Genomic DNA, 11,294 nt, shown 5'->3' with positions numbered 1-11,294 from the left:
GTTTCTCAATGTAGGCAGTAGTCAAAGCTAAAGAAAACCCAATAGTACAATGGACTGTAATTGTATTGTATTGTATTGTAATGCACTGATTAGTAACTAAACCTAATATTTGTTTTTAGATACATAGCTGCTATGCCAAAAAAAAGTCTGCTTCAATAAATTAGAAGAATCCCAGAATTATAAATAGCACTGTCTTAGTTTCCCCACAGCTATGACATAGACCACACAATGGATTGCTTTAACAACAGGAATTTATTGTCTCACAGATTTGGAGGCTGGAAGGTTTGCTTCCTTCCAGGTCCAGAGCTTTCTGGAAGGCTGGCAACTGATAGGGTTCCCTTGGCTTTCCCACCACATGGCAACATCCTATCTTTTCTCTTCCAGGTTCCGTTGACTTCCAGCTTCTTGCTCTTCTACTTTCTCCCTATAAAGCCTCCAATAACACGTTTAAGTTCCAACCTCATTCAGTGAGGCCACAGCTTTACTAAAAACAACATCTTCAAAAGGTCCTATTTCAGATGGGTTTCCACCTACAGGAATGGATTACATACCCCCTTCTCCCCTCCCCACCCCCAAGGTGCATAAGTCAATCTACCACAGAATTTTTCATGGTTATCTTTTAATTACCCCAATCGGAGATCGACGTCATGTGGAAAAAATATTTTTAATTGCTCAATAGCATCCTTAGGTCCCGTCACTGCCCTGAGGATGGCAAGGAGCTGTGTCAAAATGACAGCTTCCCTTCGAACTGAGGTGGATCAGTCAGACTAGAGAAAGACTCAGACAAGTCCAGCTGGGTGAGAAATGAGCATTTATTTAGGGTGCTTCTGTGGGGTCCTCATTATCAGCGGCAGGAGGAAGACAGTATTTTCTGAGCTAGATGGTCCACACTTAACCGCCAGAGGAGAGGGGTCTTTGTGGGGCATGTTGATGTGAAGCTGACACAGGGCGCTGCCTTCTAAAGAATGCAGCATGTTGTTCAAGAACCAAAGTACATCACTTGACAATAATTATCAAGGCACACGGAGGGAACGTGTGACTTTTACAGGAAACAGATCCTAAAGAAACAGATGTTTTTCAACAGGGCAGAAGTTTATACATTGGTGGAAAGGTTTATTGATATAGGAATGATTAGGCAGTTTGGGAAAAAGAGATAACATGGCAGGCCTCTGGAAAAACAGATTAAGCCCTAGTATGAGATCTATTGATCAGGGACAATCTTGCTGTTTTATCTGCTTTGGATTTCTGCTACTCTTTGGAGGCGGGAGAGAGCAAGAAAGGAAAATGCCGAGTCATGTATGTCCCATCACCAATGCTCAATTCATACAAATACGTGGGCAAAAGCTCTGCCTGGATGTGAAGCACAGCCCTGTTCTTACTTCTCAATCCAGTAACTCAGCCTGACATCTCAAAGACATCAGAGGAGGAGCTGAGCCAGAAAGGAGGACTCTGATCATGATGGTGTGATGGTTGTCACTGATCAGCAGTTGTCTCAGTAGGGGCGACTGCTGGGATGGCCTGGGGGAAATCCTCAGACTCCTTTGTTTTGCTCAGGGTAAGCATTATTTTACGAACCGCAGTTTTCATTCTTGCAATTCATTAGAAAGAAGGGGGGGAAAAGCACTATTTGGAATCAAGAACCTGAGAAGGGACACTCCCTTGCTTGAACTACTAACAATCCATTAGGGATCTAATAAAAGTTGGCACTTTTTATACCATCGCTCTGGGATGAAGAATGGGAGGCTGGGCGCCTGTGTCATCACTCTATATGATGCACTCAATTTTCCCACTCGAGCTGGGAGACGGTTAGCCACCTGTCCTCCTTCTCATTCCTCTTTCTGCCACATTTTGACCCCTGGAAAATTAGGTCTGTTAATGCTTTAGGTCATTTATCAAAATGATAGTTCTGAACGGATTTAGATAAGAAAGAATGCATATAATTTAAGAAGATTTCTTTTCCGTGATGTCTTTATCCCTGGTTAAGCCAGGGAACAGAAGAAGTTTTCATCCTCAGGTGAAAAAAGAAACAACTTCTTCATTAGCATAAAAAATTCTTTTAAGTACCTAATGGCATATCAAAGAGACTTACGTAAACTTATTTCCTGTCTTTGAGGAGCTGCCCATTTGGAGTAGAAATCATGTAAATGAAGCAGAAACTTCAGCATCAAAGCAATAAAATGATTCATGAATATGCATTACCTTATTTACCTCAAATTTAAGTCAAAAGTGGTTTAAAGACAGGGGTTATGAGTCCCAGCCAATCTGAGTAGGTAGAGCTAGTGAGGTAGTCAGGAAGAAGTTATAAACTCTTTCTAATCAATAACAGAATTTTACCTACCTGCATATTGAAAAACGACAAGCTATCCTTTGACATGACTACCTGTGAAAAGAAAGACTCCTTCTTAGAAATAAGAGGGAGGAGACTTAGAGCTGAGTAAGAGTAGAGCCCTTTGTTCTACTGCCTATGGAAGTCCAAGGCTTGGCCCTGAAGACATTCTCCTGAGAACCAGTACCCATATAACAGGACTTCTAGCTGCAGTGATCAGCTGGGATGGCCAAGGGCACTGTCACATACTGCTGGTCTGCAAGGCAGATGTCTTCCCAAGGATTTGGGTCTGGTAGTTTATTTGGGAGGTGATCCTCTGAAACAGGAGTGAGGAAGGCACAGTGGGAGAGAAGGAAGAAGTAAAAGCCAATAGTGTGCCTGAAGAGTTGAATACCGTGCTAGGAGAATAAGGCTCAATCCTACTGGAAAGTCACCAAAATCCTACAGTCTCACAGAGGACAGGAGGTTGGGCATTTATCCATCAGGTCCCATCACCAGTTGCGCCAGGATTGCTCCTCAAATCCTTGAACTTGAAGCCCTTGAACTTGAAGTTACAATGTCTTCAACTGAATGAACTAGAGCAGCTTCAGAGAAAATTCTGGTAGAGAAACAGGTTGGCAGAAGGTCTTGGAGGCAGGGCAGGGGCAACATACACAGGAGCTACCTACAACATTGCTTCTGCAGGTCACATCAGACATGGTGTCTGGGGATGTGGTAGAGGGCACCACAGGGTCTACTGGTTAACCACTGCTGCTCTCAACATCCACTCATGTTCCACCTTTGGTCCACGCTGTCACAGACTCACCTACCCTGGAAGCACTCATGAGATGCCCTGCGTTCCAGATCTTCTCTTCCCTGTCTCCATTTTGGTTGTGATAATATTCTTCAAAATCTTCAGGGATTGATTTCCTCGGCCAGTATAGACACCCCTTTCCTTGTCAGCTGGTCTCCAGTCTTGAAGAGATCACATTAACCAGCAGCAGTGGTTAACCAGATGCAATGTTGAAGACATTGATTGTGAGTGGGAGACTGAGGGGAGGTGGTACAAGCCAGTACTGGCTCTAACGGAACTAGGTGGAAGCAGACTTGGCCCAATGGATAGGGCATCCGCCTACCACATGGGAGGTCTGTGGTTCAAACCCCGGGCCTCCTTGACCATGTGGAGCTGGCCCATGCGCAGTGCTGATGCACGCAAGGAGTGCCTTGCCACGCAGGGGTGTCCCCCGCATAGAGGAGCCCCACGCGCAAGGAGTGCACCCTGTAAGGAGAGCCGCCCAGTGTGAAAGAAAGTGCAGCCTGCCTAAGAATGGTGTCGCCCACACGGAGAGCTGACACAACAAGATGACGCAACAAAAAGAAACACAGATTCCCAGTGCCGCTGATAAGGATAGAAGCAGTCACAGAAGAACACACAGCGAATGGACACTGAGAGCAGACAACTGGAGGGGGGGTAGGGGGAGGGGACAGAAATAAAATGAAAAAAATAAATCTTTAAAAATAAATAAAGTAAATAGGAACTGAGAGACCCGTGTGTTGGACGACCAGTTTTTAAATGTTGAAGTCTCCAGGAAAGATTAAAGGGTTGAGACACAACCGACTTAAGTGTTTAATTAAGTCATCAAAGAATAAGAGGAAGTAGCACAGAGATTGGTAATTGACAGCTTTAAACTAAAAATGGTTGTAAGAGAAAAAAAATTCAGCCTTCCCCTGAGAGCTGCAGGGAATGCCAGTGGGCAGTCAGGTTTCAATTTGAACAGGGCTGGGCAAACTCCCTCCCCTGGGCCAAATCCAGCCCCACCGTCTTTGTAAATAAAGTTTTATTGGAACACAGCCACAGCCATTTGTTTTTTTTAATCATCTATGCCTGCTTTTTTGCTACACGGGCAGGGCTAAGTAGCTGCAACAGACTGCAGAGCCTGCAAGGCCTAAAATAGTTATCATATGGCCCTTTACAGAAAGTATTTGCTTATTAATGGAACCTGGCATTATATTGGGCTTCACTTTTCAGGAAGTTTTGGATCACAGAGAGGTTCAACAATGGCAGTGGAGGAATACTGGTGTGGGATGATGTTGACAGGGGACACATGGTTGGCAGGGAGTTCTCCAGGGCATATATCCAGGGTACATAAAAATGTTTGGATATTTTCATAGTGGATACAATTAAAAACAACAACTGAGGGAGTGCTGAGTTCCTAGCCAGGGAGCTCTATCACAGTCCCTAAAGGAACAGCAACAATTCGCCAAGTCAACAGCAAAGACCAAAAAAGAGGGAAGGTCCAACAATGAGCCCTTGATACTAATGACTATGCTTGTGAGCCTGTGCACCTGAAATAACAACAAGGCCTTGAGCTGCAGGGTGCCTAAGAGTTACCTCCTGAAAGCCCCATGTTGCTCAAATGTGGCCAGTCTCAAAGCCAAACTCAGCATTTAATGCATTGCCTTCCCCCCAGTGTGGGACATGACTCCCGGGGATGAGCCTCCCTGGCACCAAGGGATTACTACCAAGTACCAGCTGGTGATGTAACTAGAAAATGACCTTAAATAAAAGGGTCAACCCAGACCAGCAGAATATCTCAGTCTACATATAATACCAGGTCAAAAAATGCTTTTTGACCTGAATCAAGGGGGAAATGGAAAAGACAAATGAGTTTATATGGCTATGAGTCTCCAAAAAGAACCGGGAGGTTATCAGAGGGGTTGCCCTTATGCACGCCTCAGCAGAGTCCCAGAGACAGATAAAGTAGATACAACCCCAGGTATTGGTTCTTCTGAGGGCCTCAGAGATCCACAGGTTCTATGGTCATGGCTGATGGAGTTCAGTGCCATGTCAGTTGGCCCTTCTTTGGAGTTTGTGTTTCTGTGTGATGGAGCTGGACTCAGATGTGATCTTTCTTTCACAAGCCTCTCCTGTTACTTTTACCACAACCGTAGTTGGTGCTGGGGTTTAATATATACCCAGGGGACCTGAATCTCTGGACTGATCATATGATAGCCAGGCCCTGAGCCTCAACAGACTTCAGCTCTTACACTCTGGTTTATTGGATTTACCCCACTCAGCTAACATGGAGTTGAAGAAGGTCAACAACCACACCATGGAGCCAAGAGTGCCTACAACTGAAAGCAGGAGGAATGCATTCAGCATGCATGTGAAATCTAAGCCCCCTCTTGATATAGATGTGGAGTGGTCACAACCATTCCAAGGTCCACAGGATGGAGGAAAAGAATATGGATTAGAGTGGACTTACTGATATTCTATTCATGAACTATTGTTATTAGTAATCAAAGAAAATGTGGCATTGGTGTGGAGAAAGTGGCCATGGTGGCTGCTGGGGGTGGGGAATGGGAGGAAGAGATGAGATGTGGAGGCATTTTCGGGACTTGGAGTTGTCCCGGGTGATGCTGCAAGGACAGTTACCAGACATTGTATGTCCTCCCATGGCCCACTGGGTGGAATGTGGGAGAGTGTGGGCTATGATGTGGACCACTGACCATGAGGTGCAGTGGTGCTCAGAGATGTATCCACCAAATGCAATGAATGTCTCATGATGATGGAGGAGGTTGTTGCTATGGGGGGAGGAGTGGGGTGAGGGGGGTGGGGTTATATGGGGACCTCATATTTTTTGAATGCAATATTAAAAAAATAAATAAAGACAAAAAAAAAGAGAAAGTGTTTGCTGAACCCTGATTAAAACAAGAAAGGGGAAGGGAATATTTAGGCCAGATAGTAAGGATCCACTGGGAATTTGGTGAGGAAGGACAGTGACTTTCAAAGGGCCTCTTGGGATGACTTCGGGAGGATGGAGGAGGTTGGAAGCTGTCAGACTGGGGGATATTCAGGGTACAGAGATGATGCTCTTGACCTGGACTTCTGATGGTGACTGAGGTGGCCCAGGGGCTGAGAGGAAGGATGGGACTGGATGCTTCACACTCAAGTTTGGAGAGCTCCTTGGGGCCAGAGGAGTGAGGAAGCTGGAGGAGCCTGGAGCCACAGAAGCCCCTGGAGAGGACTTTGCTCTTGGCTAGTGATAAAACACCCCTTTGAAGATCTCAGGAGCTGGTTTTGCTAGCATCTGAGCTGGGAGCAGCAATGGCACTGCCTAATTTCAAATAGAGTTCTTAGAAGATAGAATGGAAGAAAAAAGGGAGGGAAGAGAGACAGAGAGAAAAAGGGAAAGAGGGAGAAAGGGAGCAAGAGGTAGGCAAGCAATATGAGCTAAAATGACAACTCTGTATGAGCATAGATTCATTCTAGAAATTCACTAACCGGATGACACATATGGCCATGCTTTTCATATTAAAAAATGATCTTAGACAATCAAAGAAAGAGAACTTACTGAAACCGCCTTTTTCCCACCCCTCAAAACCACCATTCATTAACCCACTTTTCAGAGAAGCCCCACTCTTACTGTTCTGCAGAAGTTTCTGGAAACTTTCATTCAAATGTCCACCTCTTTATGTTTATTCATAGAAGCTTGCTGCCTAGTGAGAAAGATTACAGTTTCTGAAGCCCACTCTAACTGGTTCTCATCACAGGGCATACTGGGCCTCCATTTTAGGACTGAGCATAATTGCAACAGAGCATGCTCCATTTAACCCTGCCCGCTCAAAACAGATTGAACCACTTCGTCTCACCCCACCATTTAATCCTGCCACTCACCCACCTTTCCCAAACCAGATAGGCTGGTGGCACCTCACCCCATCCTTAACAACTCCCTTAAGCCCACCTTCCCCAGATAGTATAAAACCCCAGGGCCCAATTTGTTTGGGGAGACCAATCTGAGGCTTGCCTCCGGTCTCCTTGCTGGCCAACCACACAATAAATTTTCTTTTCTCAAAAATCCTGGTGAATCAGTATTGGCTTCTATGCACATTGGGCAAACGGACCCTCTTGGCAGTACCTTTATCAGTGCTAAGGCCTCTCCCAGGCCCTAAAAATCTGCCAAATTTCAATAACAGCCAGAGATGCAGGAGTGTCTTAATCTCTTTCCATTTATTATAGTTTAAATCAACCACCCAAAGTCCTAAACAGTGGTTAGAGCTCCTTTAAAGCATACCAAGATGCTAAGCTCCCATCAAAACTCTTGCAGGGTGATTGAATAACATATGCCCCCCAGCTAGCCCTGGTGGGACTGCTCTCTCTGCTGTTAACAACACCTTCTACCTGTCTAAGCCACAGGCAACCTTCTTCTCATACCTTCCATGGGAATAAAGAAAGAGAAGGCAGCCCTTTTGCTTTCTCCTGCACCCACTCTGCTAAAATACTCAATTGCCACTGCTCTACGTGTTCCTTTCCTTGCTTCCCACGTGGCTAGAGAACATTGTTATACCCCCCAGGAAAACTTAAAACCCAAATTCCCACCTGGGAACACCAAGTCTAGAATATTCCACAGTTAATGACTGGATTTTAATACATTTTCTTATTATAGGTATAGAACAGCCCCTTTGCCTAGGAGCTGCCTAGGGCATTTGCAAACTGCTAAATATTTCTCATCTTTTCTGCCTTTAGCAAAGTGATTTTTTTTCTCCTTATAAAATGTCCATAGACCCAATGGTTATCCCTTACAGGAGGGGGGTGGGGACCGAACATTCTGAATAGATTTACCTGCAACTTTGAGCAGAGTTGATCTGGCTTCATCACAGAATCCTGAAATTCCACAGGGAAGAAACCTAATTTAAGGGTGGAGAATGAAGTAACTCTGATAGCCCCAAGTTCTGAGAGCCAAAAATGACAGCTAAGAATACTGTTTGTAAATGTACCCAGAGGCTATTGCATGATGGGCTCCCCACAGGAGCTGGCCCAAGGCATCTGCCTGTGCCTCAGGCTGCTTATGTTGTTTGGCCAAAAATAGCAAGAGCAGTTTCTCTCCTAAGGTTTCTCCCAACCTTCTCCCCAGCCCCAGCTACAAATGTAATCACCAACCCAAGGATCAGAGTGATTCTACAATGCAGCTCTTTCTCACATTGTGCACAGTTGTTTCTCTTTGGAGTCAATGAATTCCTGTTATCATTCTTATAGCTGCCCTCTCTTGCCTTATTTTATTTATTTTTCCTTGACTCATTATTTCTGGGTGCTTTATACACCTTTCCTGCCTCATTTCTAATGTTTGTCTGGGTTTTGGAATCCCAAAGGTGGATGAATTAATTCTAATATGGGAGCTCTTAGGAAGACTTCACAGAATATGTGATGTTTTAGGGAAAGGAAAACAGTGTGATCTAAGTCACGGAGAAGAAGTATGTGGTATGATTTAAGAGCAGTTGATTGTGGTGAAAGCATAGGATATATCAAGGCTCAGGTCAGACTGTGAAACCTTGACCTAGAGGCAGCGGTCATCCATGAAAGATTCTATGCCAGTGGCCCAACTATGTCTTTGCTGTAAAATAATGAATCTTTCTATGATGGAGGCCTGTATCAGCTATCAAAGGCTGCATAAGAAATTTTCCCAAATTTAGAGGTTTATAACAAAAAAAATTGGTTGGGACTCTGGGTGTGTGGTGTAGCTGGTACCTCTGCCTCAAGGTATCTCAAGCTGCATCACAGTGTAAGCCAGGGTGGCAGTCATCTCAAGGTCTGACTTGGGGGTAGCAGGGATACAATTCCAAGATAACCCAAGTGGTCGTTGCAGGATTCAGGTCTTGACGGCTTGGACTGAGAGCCTCAGTTCCTCACTAGTTGTTGCATACAGGCCTCTCTCAATTCCGGGGACATGGGCTTCTCCATAGGGCAGGTCATGATATGGAAACTGGCTTCCATCAGAGTGAGCAAGTAAAAGATCAAGAGAAAGCCAGCAAGGTGGAAGCCAGAACCTATCGGTAACCTAATCTGAGAAGGAGCACGCTGCAGTTTTAGGTGTATTCTCCTCATTCGAAGTAGGTCGCTAGGTCCAGCTCACACTCAGGGGGAAGGGATTGCAGAAGGACACAGATAGCAGAAGGTGGACATCACTGGGAGTAGTACAACATGTAGGAGTAGAATCAGGAGAGAATGGCACCTGGAAGTCAAAGAAGAGGGGGATTTCAAGGGGTGGGAAGTCATAGGTGGCACAAGGACAATGTCCTTCAGTCAATGACCACCAGTAGTTGAACAAGTTGAACTTGTTGCAGGAAGGAAAGCACATGCCACGGTAAGACGGACCTGGGCTTTGGCTGAGTGACTTGGGGAAGGGCCTAAGGAAGCAGAAGCTCACTCTGAACTGCATGCTGTCAGAGAGTGGGGACAATTCTTGATAGGGCACTTCCATCGATCTTATGTATAGAGAGGGAGAACTAGAGGGAGGATAAAGTTGGAATTGGTAAGAGAGTAGCAGTCACTCGTTTTGGCTGAGAGAGAGAGGGTTTGGTATTTTGTGGGTGGCACAATGACCTTGTTTTTGTCTTTACTTACAGAAAATTGTGAAATGACCTTCCTTTGACTCATTCTACTCTGGTGTCAGGGTAGCATTGTCTGAAATTGGTATATGCTGTGACACTAGGTCTGTTAGGAGAATAACATGACCTAACTGTGAATGCCAGGTCAGTTTCTGACTGTCAGGCTCAAGTAAAAAGAGGCTGTTGCCACTGGAATTCAGACAAGGAGTGATTAAGAAGGTGACTCTGGAGTCATACTGCCTGGGTTCACCTGCTGACCACCACCTGCTTGCTAGCTATGTGAGCGAGCTGGGCACATAGCTTAATCCCTTTTTACCTTACTTTTCCCATCTTAACTTGGAGATGATGATAGAATCATTCCTATTGGGTTGTCATGACAATTAACGAATTAATTACTATGTAAAGTATTTAGAACAAAACTGGCACATAAGTACTATATAATGCTGATGACCATTATCATCTGCGACCCCTGAAGGAGCAATTTGTTTTGGTAGAAGGCATACACCAGAAACATGCCTGCAATGGCACCAGAGATGAGGAGCTGTTGATGAAGAAAGGCCAAGAAGAATCTTGAGAGGAGAATCTAGAAACTGTGCAGAAGTGGAAGGGAATTGGTTTATCCAAGGAAGGTAGAGAGCACCGTGTTAGAAAGGTAAAATCTCAAGCAACACCCCAAATCTACTTCATCAGAACTCTGGGGGTAGGGCTCAGAAATCTGTGTTATAACAAGTCCTCCCATGATTCTTATTTATTTTTAAACAGCTTTCTGAAGTTTAATTGTTGCACAGTAAATTACACTCATTTAAAATACACAACTTTGGAGGCGGACTTGGCCCAGTAGATAGGGCGTCCGCCTACCACATGGGAGGTCCGTGGTTCAAACCCCAGGCTTCCTTGACCCTTGTGGAGCTGGCCCACGCGCAGTGCTGATGCACACAAGGAGTGCTCTGCCACGCAGAGGTGCCCCTGCATAGGGAAACCCCACACGCAAGGAGTGTGCCCCGTAAGGAGAGCTGCCCAGCGTGAAAGAAAGTTCAGCCTGCCCAGGAATGGTGCCGCACACATGGAGAGCTGATGCAGCAAGATGATGCAAGAAAAAGAGACACAGATTCCTGTGCCACTGACAACAACAGAAGCACACAAAAGAAGAACATGCAGCAAATGGACACAGAGAACAGATAACTGGGGCAGGGAAGGGGGAAAGGGAGAGAAATAAATAAAAAATAAATCTTTTAAAAAAATACACAACTTGATACATATTATTAAAAGATGTATTTTATTTATTTCCAATCCCTCCCACTCCCCCTTTCCCCCCACTGTCTGCTTTCTGTGTCCATTGGCTGTGTGTTCTTCTCTGTCTGATGTATTCTCATTAGGCAGCTCCAGGAACTGATTCTGGGACCTTCCAGAATGGGAGAGAGGGGATTACTCTCTTGCGTCACCTCAGCTCCCCTGTTCTGCTACATCTTCTTTATTTTCTCTCCTCTGTGTCTCTTTTTGCATCATCTTGCTGTGCCAGCTCTCCTCATCAGCCGGCAGTCCTGCATGGGGTGACATTTCCATGCAGGGCCTCATTCCTGAGTGGGCCAGCTCATCATATGGG

The sequence above is a fragment of the Dasypus novemcinctus genome, chromosome 16 (genome assembly GCF_030445035.2).
Source record: "Dasypus novemcinctus isolate mDasNov1 chromosome 16, mDasNov1.1.hap2, whole genome shotgun sequence".
NCBI lineage: Eukaryota > Metazoa > Chordata > Mammalia > Cingulata > Dasypodidae > Dasypus > Dasypus novemcinctus.
The sequence above is the reverse complement of the archived record's forward strand: the minus strand, read 5'-3'. Positions refer to the sequence as shown.